The 15,116-nt window shown below is 37.9% G+C and overlaps 1 protein-coding gene across 1 annotated transcript in view; it reads left to right on the forward strand.

Annotated features, from left to right (window-relative positions):
- The window catches only part of HDAC9 (histone deacetylase 9), a 792,206-nt gene that overhangs the window by 702,043 nt on the left and 75,047 nt on the right, over nucleotides 1-15,116 (forward strand). The window lies entirely within an intron of this gene.

A 15,116-nucleotide genomic window follows, 5' to 3' on the forward strand; every position in this document is an offset into this window, starting at 1 on the left:
GGGCTTTTCTTTTCTTTACTTTTCTTCAAACATTGCTCTCCAGTATCACCATGGGCCCTGAATCCAGAAAGTTGGGTATTGTAATTTAGGAGTGTGGACTCCAGAGCCAGAAGGTTTAAATCCTACCTTTGCTGTTTTACCTTGGACAATGTGCTTTAACCTCTCTGTGTTTACTTCCCATCTCTAAATTGAGAATAATGGTAATACCTCTTTCATATCTGTGTGTGTGTGTGGGTGTGTGGGTGTGTGTGTGTGGGTGTGTGTGTGTTAGCTGTGCTGAACATTAAATAAGTTGTAAAGAGCCTATCCTGCAATAAGTTCCACATACACTTTAGCTGTTAACACACATTCATCCAGGTCTATAAAGTCAGCTTCAGGTCTCTCTACTATTTATACATCAGTCATTTAATTAACATACTGAGAATGCCAAGCACTGTACTAGGCATTGGATATACAAAGCCAGGCAAGATGTGGTCCCTGTTGTCTAGCAGTTTATAACCTTGTAGGGTGAACTCACAAATTAAGGACTATAGAGAGAAATCAGTGTGAAGGGAGCACATAGGAACAATTCTGCATTGCCCACGGGGCTCAGGATGTTGCTTACACTAAATTTAAAAGGTGAGTAGGAGTTAGCTGGATGCGGACAGGACATTTCATCAGTGGAAGCTCAGAACTGTGGGCATTGTTTGGTTGCTGTGTTCATCAAATTGTATAAATAGTTACGTCAAGGGAAGAGTAAATGTGGGGACATGACAGAAGATGGGGCTGGAGAGAGAGACCATGTCTTGAAGGCTTTGAATTTAATCCTGAAAAATGTGAGAAGCCAACGACAAGTGGTTGGGTGGCTGGTGTATGGAGGTCACTGCTCTCTGAAAGTGAGCCTAGAGTTTTCTGCTGGGATGCTTGCCCATCTCCAGGCCCAGGGTCTTCTCCTAACTTGTACACTCTTTCAGCTGTATAAGCCCTCCCATAGTTCCTTGAGACAAGATGCGTTAGTTAGAAAAGGCTTGCAATGTCCAATTTGACGTGGCCAGCGATCATACAGAGCCCTTGGTTCTTTAGAAGAGTTCACAGTTCTCGAAATCTCTCTGCCTGGAAAAGGTCACCTAATTTACATAAACCCGGGTTCATCCAGGACTGGGATTCTCCTGATCTTTTAAACAAAGTGACCCACAGATTTTGGCTTTGGTTCAGAGTAACAGAGAAGCTAGCAGCACTGACTCTATTTGAAGCATCTCATCATGACTGAAAATGCATCATAACCTTATTTTCTTCTAACAACCCACTTCTTCCAGATCCAGCAGACGCTTTGTTCAGGCATTGTCAAGGTATGTGTCTTATTCCTCAGCATACTGGCAATTGGCACTTATTGGGGGAAATGGGTGGAGAATAGCGAGGACAGATGAACCCTTTGGGCACATGGTGACGTGCATTGGTTACTTCATCTTATTCTAAGTGAAAAGTAAACATGCTTTATGTGTGTGGGTTTTTTAAAAAATTATTTGGGGCTCTTCTCACTTATTTTAAACAGGCAGTAGGGTCAGTGGTTAAGGCCTCAGAGTCTAAAGCCTGAGTCCTGACATTACTATATTGTAGTTGTGTGCCCTTGGGAAAGTTACTCAACTTCTCTTTGTTTGCCCCTCTAGAAAGTTGGATACTGTCTGTAGCTACCTCATAATGTTGGTGTGAGGACTGAATGAAACATCTGTATGAACCCCAGCACCTGGCACAGGATAACTATTTTAGAATTGTTCATTGTTGTAGTTACCATTACTATTCCAACTTTCCCTACACTTTCACTTTTACCTCATGAACTGTTATTCTGTTATCGATTTATCTTACGCCTATAGCATATTCAGGGATATGTGAAAATTTATTAACTCAAAACACCATCCTTTTTAAAAATTATTATTTATTTATTTATTTATTTATTTGTGTCTGTGTTGGGTCTTCGTTGCTGCCTGCGGGCTTTCTCTAGTTGCGGTGAGCGGGGGCTACTCTTTGTTGTGGTGCATGAGCTTCTCATTGCAGTGGCTTCTCTTGTTGCGGATCATGGGCTCTGGGTACACAGGCTTCAGTAGTTGTGGCTCGCGAGCTCTAGAGCACAGGCTCAGTAGTTGTGGCTCATGGACTTAGTTGCTCTGCGGCATGTGGGGTCTTCCCAGACCAGGGCTCGAGCCGGTGTACCCTGCATTGGCAGGCGGATTCTTAACCACTGCTCCACCGGGGAAGCCCCACCATCCATTTATTACCTCACGGTTCTGTTAGGTCACAAGAACTGGGTTCTCTGCTTCTGGTCTTACAAGGTTGATATCAAAATATCAGCCAGGTTGGCTCCTTATGCTGGAGGTTGTAAGGAACAATCCTCTTTTGAGTTTATTTAGTCCCTTGCATTTGTAGAGCTGAGGTCCCCATTTCCTTGTTGGCTAGAAGCTACCAACATTTCTCCTCACATTGTCCCTTACATTTTCAAACCATCAGTGGTTCATCAAGTCCTTCTCATGCTTCAAATCTCCCTAACTTCTTCTTATAATACCAACTAGAGAAAAACTCTGCTTTAAAGGGCTCATGCGGGACTTCCCTGGCGGTCCAGAGGTTGAGACTCTGCGCTTCCACTGGAGGGGACATGGGTTTGGTCCCTGATCTGGGAACTAGGATCCTGTATGCTGCGTGGCATGGCCAAAAAACATTTTTTTTTAATTAAAAAAAAAAATTGAAGGGCTCATGCGATTAGATTATCTTAGCCAGCCCCCTCCAGTTCCCCCTGACAGTGCCTGAAATCCTCCCTTTGATTTACTCAAAGTCAACTGAAACATCTTTTTGCCGTACCACAGGAGTATACATTTTATGCACAGATTTCATCCACACTCAGAGGAGACTGTATTATACAAGAGCAAAAGTTATTGGGGGTCATTCTGAGATTTCTGCCTACCATACTAATTGAAATGGAATTAAGTAAACTTAACTAGAATACATTCATTCCATATTCATTCATTCTTTCAGTAGCATGTACTGAGCATCTACTATGTACCAAGCTAGGTGCTAGATTTGAATGTCTTAATTCTGGCAATTTATATTTTAGAAAAAATTTTAAAGAGTAGGATTATCTGGAAATATGTATTCCTGTTCTCCAAACTTATTTTTCCATTCCCCATTTTGCTGTCTGGAACTGTAATATATATGGTCCTATGTGAGCATAACTGAGTAATTCTACAACTAAGTTTACTAGTAGAAAAACCAAATGAATGAAAAAAATGATACCATTTAGAATACTTTGTTTACCTAAGAGAGCTTTTGAATCACGAAGAGGGCTGATGGGCTGGTGAGGAAGTAATAGTTATTGATATTGCCTAGATGTGAAGTGCTGGGTGGGTGCATTTTACATATATTATTTCACTGAAACTAACCAACATGACTGTTCCTGTATCAGAAGTGGGAAGCTGAGGCAAAGATATACAAATGCATAACACTGCAAACGTTTGAATATGTCCTCTATTATCTTCTGAGTTTCTTCTAAACAGATGTGTGTCTTCCATCTATTAAGCTTTATAAAAATGTGTTTATTTTATAACAATTATCTTTTTCTATGTCAAATTTTATTTATCCGTGTATGTGCCCCTTATATGTAATTTCTCTGGAAGCAGGAACTATATCTTATTCATCCACGTATTTCCCTAGTTATTGTTAGAGTGTGTGCTCAGTAAATACTGGTTGAATTTGAGTAGTGCAAAGTACTGTAATGGGATCATCATTGCTTAGCATGAGTCTGTCCTGCTCTTGTTCCATCCCACTTGGCCAATTTTGCATGAGCATCGATGAGAGAATAGATCCCATGTGTTTAAAGCATTATTGAAAACAGCAGTAAAAGCTAGTGATTGGCAAATCAAATTGCAGTTGGGGTTTGGCAAAAACAATTTTGTTGAGGGGTGGGAAGGAGTGGTCCTATGATATCCAAAAGCATTTTCTAGGGATTTTTATCTCCTCACTGGTTTTATATTTGTGTATTTTAAGGGAAATTTAATTCACATGTTTCTGGATCATTTACACTTAACACACCAAAGCAATGATTTGTAAAAGCCATTTGGTGTCTAGGAACTCTTTTTAAAGTTCCTTTTGAACTGGAAATCATGTCTGAAAAAATGGGCAGTCTTAATATCTATTAGGTTGGCTGAATAGTGGGAAATGCTTTGGGTTCTCACCCCAACTCTGTAGTTAACCATTTGCCTTGATAATTGACCTTTCTGAGTTTTAGTTTCCTCAACCTTAAAATGAAAGGATTGGAGTATTTAATCTTAAAATTCATTTCTAGGTCTTAAGTTCTATGGTTGAACTCTTTTATTCAAAAATATAAAAACTGAATACCTGCTATGTGCCAGGTTCTGTTCAACATACAGCATTTATATATATATTGAGGTGGCTTTTTATGATTAGATACTTATTTCAAATCTGTGAGGTAGAATAAATAATCCGTAGTTGTATTTACAGGTGAGAAAACTGAGGTTCATGTATTTGAAGTATAAGATTTATATATAAAACTGTGGCACATAGTAGGCATTTAGTAAATAAACTGTAGATTTGTAGATAGATGGATCATGGATAGAGAGACAGATGGAAGGGTGGATGGTCAAAATGCCAGTCAACCTTTCTTGCCATTTTATTCTCAGGAATTCCTGAGGATAAATATTTTTAAATTTCATTTTTCCAAAATACTGGCATTGAAGTATTCTCTTGTCTCAGATTCTGTTTAGGATACAAACCAACTATTCATTTGTTTTCAAAAGGTGCTGAGAATATAAAGTTACTTCCTGGAGCATCACTGACTGGAACAGTAAAAGGATTTTTAGTGTACTTGAAAGTGCCTTCTTTAAAACATATGCAATATTTATAGGCCTGCTTGGAATAAGCCAACTGAAAGATTTAATGATAATAATCTCCTTAGTTCTTCTAAAATTGATTTCCAGTTTCAATGAACTTTAAAAGAGTCCTAGGGCATCAAATAAATAAAGATCTTAATGTGAAATGAATCTTCAAAATATGTTCATAAATTTACATTTTAAACATGACCAGAAAATATATATACCTTTCCCATTATTAAGGTGATGCTTTAATGAAAAATTTTCATTTGCATGAAATAAACCTTTTTTGGCTACAGATGAAAGGATTTTATGGTAGCGACAATGGTTTTGTGAGTTAAATGATCCCAACATCATGAGGAACGAATCACAAGTGCCTACCATATGAATTACAGCATCATAATTCTTAAAAAGGTATTTCTGTGGAGACCATTCTTCCCATCTGCAACAATCAGCTTCTGCTTTGAAGTCCTGCTAGGGAGCCTCACAATACATGAGCCAGCCACATGCTACCCAAACTTCTCTCTCAACTTGAGTTTGACTGCATTTTCCTAAAGAACAACATGGTAACTTAATGACTAAGGGGTTTAGAGAGGAAAATGACTACAATTTTTGTAATTACACTTTACCGTATGTTCATTCTTCAGTTGATCTTTCCTGGACATAACTACAGAAATTTTGCCAGTGGATGTGCAAAATTAAATTGCAAATGAAAACGGGACAAAAGTGTCTGACTCCATTGATCCCTACTATATTGAATTTGCAATGAAGTCTTCACAAATATTTTAGGACCAAATGAAACTAACCTGTTAAAAAATGAGTAAAACTGTTATTGAGGCTTCTTTACCATATCAGAAAGAGTTACAAAAATTACATAAATCAGTAATGTATTAGGTGTCAATATTTCTAAAGAGACTGTCACTGCTGCTGACTCTCCACTACCTTTGCTAAATGGCACCATGGGGTGAGGGATTGCCTCTATCATTCTTGCTTTGTTTACCTGAAGCTTTCCTAGGCGGACATAGGAAATAATAGTGAAGAAGCACTTGTAGTGAATGGGAGACTGATATCAGAAAAGTTAGGAGATTTACAAGTAGAAGTGAAGTGATTTCTAATCAGTCATTTTGTGTCACTATTTCTTTATTAATCAAGTGAATCATGACCCAGGTACCTACCTTTCTTGGGGGTTGGCTGCTGATTCTAGAGTGTGATTTTTATAGGATGGCAAAATAGCAATGGTTAACTACACTCTGAGAAGTCCCTCTTCAACCTACAGCAGAAGTCCCTCAGTGTTGACCTCCCTAGAGAGTTCTGATACACTACATGTTTTCAATTTCATAATAAAAACAGACTTTCTAAGAGTATCTCATTTCTCTGAGCTTCTATAAGAATGTTTCAGTTATCCACTACAGGCATTGCTGAACGCACATGAATGAAGTTTATAAAGTTTAGGACCTTCATTCCCATCTTGCCATCATGTGCTTTACTATTTATGTTCTATCTCATACTCTGGTAAAAAAGAAAAGTTAGCAGTAAAAAAAAAGCAAGCCTCTTTTCATCCTATAATAATACGTAATAACACTAGAATCAGTTAAGTGCTTCAAGCATACAGGAGGATATTATTTGCAACCTTATATATAAAGCTGAAAACTAGTAATAATTTAATATCTAAAAACAGAATTAGTTGGTATATTAATACCTTTAAAATGATATTGCAGAGTATATGAAACATGTTTTCCACTATATTTGTATTTGTAAATGTAAATTTAAAAATTACAATATGATCCTGTTTTATTTTAAAAATACACAAAAACTATAAGCACGAAATACCACAAAAGTGGGATTGGCTATTTCTGGTTGGTAGGACTGGATTTATAATTATATAAATTATAATTCTTTTATTAAAAATATATATAATGTATAACAACATATATCATATTTGTTATATATTACATAATTTTATTTGCCTTTTTTTTCTATTTCCATATTTTCCACAATGAACATGTGTTAATTTTTCTTTTGAAAATAGTTGTTTTCAAATGGACATTAAAATAAAGTTAGGGTTGTTTCCTTACACTACCAATATTCTGGGAACTATTTGGGAAACATTAGGGAGAAGCATATGAGACATGCCATTTTGAAGGGTGAATCCTTTTGTGTCCTAATGGCTTAGTTATGAAATATATATCTAAAGTCTAATCTTTGAGGCTTCCTAGAGCAACTTTTCGTTTCAAACAATTTCTCCAAACTTAATAAAAATGCTGACACGATATGACTTCTTTAGCAGAAATGAACCCTCATAGAATTTCGGGAAATCACAGTGAAATTGGTCATTTGAAGCACTACCATATTTACTTCTTAGTTAATATTCTTTTCAGAAGCAAGAAAATTAAGTTTGCTTCCAGTGAATCAGAGGATTTCTAGCTGAAGATGCCCTTGCAATTCTCTTCCTCAGTGCTGTCTCAGTCTTGGTAGTTACCAGTTCAGTATGTTCGGTCACCAAAAAACAAAAAAAAAGATTTGTTACAGTGTACCTTCCTTCTTATGCTTATAATAACGCTGATTTAATTAAATTAATGCTTTTTGAAAAAACCAGGTTATATAGAGTATTCTTTAGTGTAGTGGCAGTAGCAGTAGTACAGTAAGTAGTAGTGATAGTATTTTGTTAATGCCTTATTCTACAAGATTTTCTCAGAAGAGCTTAAGGTGCCAACTTTCACTTTGAAAAATATTTCTTAGAGTATTCTGTCACAGTCAATGCACATGGTAGGGACAACTTCTGAGGCTGATTTTCACTGAATATGTATCATTTCCAGTCACTAACCTGATACTGCCCATCTTGCTGCCCCAGGCAACCAGGCTCCTCCCTAAGTACCCCACCCTCTAAAAAAAATTCAGAAACAAAAGGTGTATGTGGACCTTAAGAACCCAGTTCCACCCCATTTCATATCTGTAATTGCTTGAGCTCAACGTGCACCGTGTTATACAGACTTACTTTCTCACTTGATCGCTTCTTTCCCATCAACCCTCACCCTCCAGACACTCGAACCTCCTTGAGAAAAACGTTGCTGGCGCTATGCTCTCTGCTATAATTTTTCAGCTGTACGGGTTCAGTTTGTTGTGACAAGTAGGGTGAACTTCTGTGCTTTTGTGAAGCTGGAAGTAAAAACTATTAAATGAAACTTGTAATTATGCCCATTAAAATTATGTTACAAAACCTCTCAAATAAACACACATACACGCACACATGCACACACCACTGAATCTTCTTTTTCTCATGTCCAGAAAAATAATACCTTGACATTGGTAGCCACACTTAGCTTTTCTAATCCCTCTTATATACGTACAGCAGTAATGGACACAGTAGAACTCAGGTTAGTAGAAGTAAAATGTTGTTCTTAAATTTCTTACTTTGATGGGAAGAAAGAGCTTAGACCTCGTAGAAATTTTATTTCTTTACTTCGCTTGAACGTTTTGTGCAAGGATAACGCAGAGTTCAGCTGCCTCAATCTGTGGCTCCAGAGATCACATGGGTAACATGTGAATGGAAATAAACCCTGTAGGTAAAAGAAAGAGGAATTTGGATAGAGATGAAAGATTAGCTTCATTCCATTCTTTCCTTCCACTTTTTACTATCCCCTCTAAATTTGGTATTTTACGGGACTTTTTTTTAATTCCCAGAGGAAAGAGTGAACTTAAATCAGATTTGAGACTTTATCCCTCCCCCCACCTCCTTTTTTTTAATCCATGTGATTTGATTCACTCAGTAGTAACTTTAGATAATTGAATTCTCAATTGCTAGGAACCTTCAGTATGAAAGATGTGGCATACAGGCTTGATTTATTATTGTCTCTTTTTAAGTTATCACTGTAGCCATGGTTTAGGTTACAGGAAAAGCTGTTCAGAATATTTAACAATATGATTAGTAGAAATATCTGTCTATGAGTATTATGAATATTTCTTGGCTCATTTATCTTCTAGAATAGAATTACTTACTATGTGCTATTAACCCTGACTTAGGCCAAGTACGTTTCTAAGCATTAGAATCAGGACTCTGTATTACACATTTTCTGTAAGCTTACCGTTCTTTTTATAGCAGTCAGGTAAGAAGGTGGAGCTTAATGTGTTCAGCCTCATTCCTAAACGGCCTGTGGAAAAGATTCTTATTGGTATCATCATGAGGTCCATAGAAGTGAAAAACACAATAATGCTTAAAAACAGTTTTCACCTGGGCTTCCCTGGTGGCGCAGTGGTTAAGAGTACGCCTGCCGATGCAGGGGACACGGGTTCGTGCCCCGGTCCGGGAAGTTCCCACATGCCGCGGAGCGGCTGGGCCCGTGAGCCATGGCCGCTGAGCCTGCGCGTCCGGAGCCTGTGCTCCGCAACGGGAGAGGCCACAACAGTGAGAGGCCCAATTACCACAAAAAAAAAAAAAAACAGTTTTCACTTAATTTTTAAATCTTTTTTAGAATAGTTTTTGCCAAGTATTTAGAAACATCGGGTAATTATAAAGTGAATATTTTGACTTCCATCAAAATAGTAGCTAAGTGGACAGAATCAACATTGAAGTGCTGCAAGGTAATGGGGAAATGATCTCACCTTGTTCATAGTTAACCTCAAGTGCTAGACCAGAGCTGAAATTCTGGACAGCTCTGGTTTATTGAGTAGATATCTCAATGCATTCCAAGGATTAAGATGATACTATTTCATTGTTCTAAAATGGAAGCAACTTAGTTTGGTTTTAGGGTCTCATTGCTTGACAATTTTATAGACTTGCATTACTTCTACCAACCTTATCCTGAAATTTTACTTTCTTTTCAAGCAGAAACCCACAATACCTAAGAGGAGAACAAGGTCAGGCTTGAGAGCAGCCTAGGTAGGCTTGCAGACCATGCATTTCCACATTCGTGATAATTCTTTCAAGTTTTCATGGATATAGAAGTATTGTAAATATTATAAGTATTATATAAATGAGGGAGAATGAAATAGTCTTGTACTTAGAATGGTTAATACAAGAAGCTAAAAATTGGAATTAATGTAAACACTGAAAAAATGAGTAACAAAACTATAGAGACAAAAAAGATCATTTGTTTGCAGGGATTGGGGGGCGGAGAGGAGGGATGAATAGGTGGAGCACAGGGAATTTTAGGACCTTGAAACTAATCTGTATGATGCTATAATGGTGGATACATGACTTTATGTGTTTGGCAAAGCCCATAGAACTATGCAACACAAAGAGTAAATCCTGGTCATAGACTTTTGTTAACAATAATGTATCAATACTGGTTCATCAACTGTAACAAATGTACCACACTAATGCAAGATATTATTAATAGGGGAAACCACAGCGAGGGGGTAGGGTAGTATATTGGAACTCTCTGTGCTTTCTGCTTAAATTTTTGATAACCCCAAAACTGCTCTTAAACAGTCTATTAATTTTGTTAACGTTTTGGTTTTTTCCCTTCCAGTTTTTTTGAGATATAATTGATATACAAGTATTGTATAAGTTTAAGTGTATAGCATAATAAATTGACTTATATAAATCATGAAATGATAATCACAGTAAGTTTAGTGAACATGCATCATCCCATATATGTAGATATAAAAGAGATAGAAAAAAATATTTTCCTTGCAATGAGAACTTTTAGGATTTACTCTCTTAGCAATTTTCATATATGACACACAGCAGTGTTAATTAGATTTATCATGCTGTACATTACATCCATAGTACTTATTTATCTTATAACTGGAAGTATGTACCTTTTGACTGCCTTCATGCAATTCCCCCTCCCCCTAAACCCCACCTCTGATAACTGCAAGCCTGATATCTTTTTCTCTATATATCTGTTGAGTGCATTGGGTCTCATGTGTCTTTTTTTTTTTTTTTTTGCGGTACGTGGGCCTCTCACTGTTGTGGCCTCTCCCGTTGCGGAGCACAGACTCCGCACGCGCAGGCTCAGCGGCCATGGCTCACGGGCGCAGCCGCTCCGCGGCACGTGGGATCTTCCCGGACCGGGGCACGAGCCCATGTCCCCTGCATCGGCAGGCGGACTCCCAACCACTGCGCCACCAGGGAAGCCCTCATGTGTCTTTTAAAGCCAAAAGACTATCTTTAGAATTATGTTTGAATTCCTTTTTCTTTTTTGTGTGCGTATCTATTGTAGATTTTTGGTTTGTGGTTACCATGAGGTTTATATATAGCAGTCTAAATATAAATATGATTATTTTAAGCTGCTGATCTCTTAAGTTCAAACACATTTTAACAACCCTGAATTTTAACTCCCCTTCCCATGTTTACTGTTTTTGACATAATATTTTACATCTTTTTTTGTTTTGTGCATCCCTTAAGTACTTATTGTGGATATAGATGATTTTACTTCTTTGGTCTTTAAACTTTCCTACTAGCTTTATACGTGGCTAATTTACTACCTTTTCTATATATTTGCCTTTACCAATAAAACTTTTCTTTTCATAATTTTCATATTTCTAGTTATGGCCCTTTCTTTTTCACATAGAGAAGTCCTTTTAACATTTCTTGTAAAGCTAGTTTGGTGGTGCTGAACTCTTTTAGCTTCTCCTTGTCTGTAAAACTTTTGATTTCTGCATCAAATCTGAATGAAAGCCTTGCTGGGTAAAGTATTCTTGTTTGTAGGTTTCTCCCTTTTATTACTCCAGGATCAGCAGGTGTGTCTGACTCAGGCTCCTTTCAAATTACTGTTTCTGCCCTGGGTCCTGGAGAGTGTAAAATTTTGTGTGTGCCTTTAAGAGTGGAGTCTAGGGACTTCCCTGGTGGTGCAGTGGATAAGAATCTGCCTGCCAATGCAGGGGACATGGGTTCGAGCCCTGGTCTGGGAAGATCCCACATGCCGAGGAGCAACTAAGCCCGTGAGCCACAACTACTGAAGCCTGTGTGCCTAGAGCCCGTGCTCCACAACAAGAGAAGCCACCACAATGAGAAGCCCATGCACTGCAACAAAGAGTGGCCCCCGCTCGCCACAACTAGAGAAAGCCCACGTGCAGCAACGAAGACCCAATGCAGCCTAAAATAAAAATGCCGAGGAGCAACTAAGCCCGTGAGCCACAACTACTGAGCACGCGAGCCACAACTACTGAAGCCTGTGTGCCTAGAGCCCGTGCTCCACAACAAGAGAAGCCACCACAATGAGAAGCCCATGCACTGCAACAAAGAGTGGCCCCCGCTCGCCACAACTAGAGAAAGCCCACGTGCAGCAACGAAGACCCAATGCAGCCTAAAATAAATAAATAAATAAATTAATTAATTAATAAAAAAGAGTGGAGTCTATTACCCACAGCCCTCTGGCTCTCCCCAAAGTAATCCCCACTGCCCTTCAGAGCCAAACTTCCTGGGATCTTGGCTTCCCAGTGCAGGACCCCCAGGCTGGAGAGCTCGATGTGGGCCTTGGACCCCTTGCTCCTTGGGGAGAACCTCTGTAATTGTAATTAGCCTCCTGTCTATGGGTGCCCACCTAGGAATATGGGTCTTGACTATACTACATCTTTGCCCTTCCTACCCATCTCATCGTGGTTCCTTCTTTATATCTTTAGTTGTACATCTTTTCTGATATCCTTTTAGTCTTTCTCCTCAATAGGTGCTCTGTAAATAGTTGTAATTTCTGTGTGCCCATGGGAGAAGGTGAGCTCAGGGTCTTCCTACTCCGCAATCTTGGCCACTTGTTTGCAACAAGTCGATTCAGGAACTTGTGGGCCGCTGAGCATGTGAGGATCTGGGAGCCCAGTCCAGATGTGTTATGCTGTAGCAACACATCTGTTAACTGCTTTAAAAATATAATTGTTTTAAAAATTAAATGTTTATGTCCTGCATGTTCTTAAAGCCTATTAAAAAAATGAAATGCCATATTGAACACATGGTTGTTTTTTTTAAAATTATTTATTTATTTAGTTAGTTAGTTAGTTAGTTTTGGCTGTGTTGGGTCTTCGTTTCTGTGCGAGGGCTTTCTCTAGTTGCGGCGAGCGGGGGCCACTCTTCATCGCGGTGCGTGGGCCTCTCACTGTCGCAGCCTCTCTTGTTGCGGAGGACAAGCTCCAGACGTGCAGGCTCAGTAGTTGTGGCTCACGGGCCTAGTTGCTCCACGGCATGTGGGATTTTCCCAGACCAGGGCTCGAACCCGTGTCCCCTGCATTGGCAGGCAGATTCTCAACCACTACGCCACCAGGGAAGCCCAAACACATGGTTTTATATATTTTCATTTATCCTTTTTTTTTTCAGTAGTGCCTGAAATTGAGCAGGTTGATGAAATGTTAAAATTTTTTAAATATTAATTGAGAGACATTTACATTTGGCAATATGAGTGACTGCATATACTGAAATACTCCTACATGAAAATATCAAGACTACTCTTTTAAGTTTATGGATGACTTCCAAAAAGTTGAAGAAAAGTGAGCAAATACTATAGCTGGTGGCCACCCTGGGCTATCCCAAAGTGTTCAGTTGGTGAAAGCTTTAACATTAATAGACTACTGCATACTAGAAAGGGGAGTCGAAGCTTTGGGTCTATGAAGGGAAGGGTTTTGATTGGAGACCAGAATAAAAAAGGGAATGTCAAAGGGCCAACTCTAAAGAAAAGGATAAATAGGAGAAAAGGAAATACTGCTGAGTAAAACAACAAATTGATCTTAGATATGGCTATCAGTAGAGGGAATTTTAAAGGGAATGGAAAGGGAAAAAAAACCTATATTTTTTTCTATGTCAATTTGTAATCGTTTTGGGGTCCATATTTACATTATCTGTGCATTAAAAAAAAAAAAAACAGCCCTTGAGTCTAAAAGTTTTAAATTGATCTTGGTTGGTAATGTTTCAGCCATCCAGCAGAAGCAAACAAAATCACACTCAACTCAGGTTTCAAAGATAAATATCACATTCAACTCAGGCTTCCAAGCTTTCTCACATATAAAGTTCTGATTAATATGAGCTCAAAAAAATTCAAAAAACAAAGGAGAATTAAGACATCATGAGTCTGAATCATCAGAAACAAAAAATAGTAAAACTAAGCCATAAAGGCTTCAAATAGCAGATATAGAAAATAAAATAATTATGCCTAAAGAAATAAAAACATGAACTAAAAGTAAGAAAATATAAAAATGACTAGGAAGTTATGAAATATAACCAAATAGAACATCTAGAATTGAACAATGTAATCACTGAAATGAAAATATCTGTAGAAGTATAAATAGCAGATTAGATACATCTGGAGAGAGAAAGTCTGGAAGATAGATCTGAAATAAAAGTACACATAATGCAGGACAAAAAGAAAATATGAAAGAAAGTTTCAGAGATGTTGAGGATACAGTAACAATGACTACATCTAATCGGAGTGCCAACATATGGTAATAAAGGTAATAAATAACTTTACTGAATAAATTTGAACACAAAAGATAGAAATTTCTAGAAAAATATAACTTAGGAAGATACTGAAAACACAAATAGTCCTCTAATCCCTAAAGAAATTCTCAATAGATAAAAATCTTCCTCAAAGAAAACACAAGAGTCAAATGGTTTTACAGAAGATTTCTACCCAACATTCTAGGGTCAAATAATAGAAAAAGAGGGTCTGACCATAATAAAATTCAACATGGTCGATAAAAGAATGGAAATTTATAGATTAACCCCTTTCATAAACATAGGTGAAAAAAAATTCTAAACAAAGCATTAGTCAAACAAATCCAGCTTTGTATAAAAAAGATAATATATCACGACCAAACATTTTATTTCATAAATTCAATGATGGCTAAATATTTGAAATATTAATGTAACTCACAACACTATGAAATTATAGGAGAAAAACCATCTCATTTGGTATAGTAAAATAATTAAATTCAACATCTGTTTATAATAAAAACTCTAATTTGGAGTAGAAATAGAAAGGTTCCTCCTTATACGGAAGGAAACCACAGTAAGATGCTATCATTCATCCACCCAGTTGGCAAATCATACCAAATGGTGGCAAGGATGTGACTAAACTGGGATTCTAATATATACGGCTTCTCAGAGTGGGGATTGATAATAGTCCTTTGGAAATGATCTGGTAGTATTCAGCAGGTTTTAAGTCATGACAATTTCACTCTGCTCTTGCACATGTACACCAGAAGACTGGTATAAGAATGTTCATGGGGCATTTTTTTTTTTTTTGGCCACACTACATGGCTTGTGGGATCTTAGTTCCCCTGACCAGGGATGGAACCCCGGGCCCACGGCAGTGAAAGCGCAGAGTCCTAACCACTGGA

The sequence above is a fragment of the Neophocaena asiaeorientalis genome, unplaced genomic scaffold, assembly GCF_003031525.2.
Source record: "Neophocaena asiaeorientalis asiaeorientalis breed wild unplaced genomic scaffold, Neophocaena_asiaeorientalis_V1.1 scaffold89, whole genome shotgun sequence".
Taxonomy (NCBI): domain Eukaryota; kingdom Metazoa; phylum Chordata; class Mammalia; order Artiodactyla; family Phocoenidae; genus Neophocaena; species Neophocaena asiaeorientalis.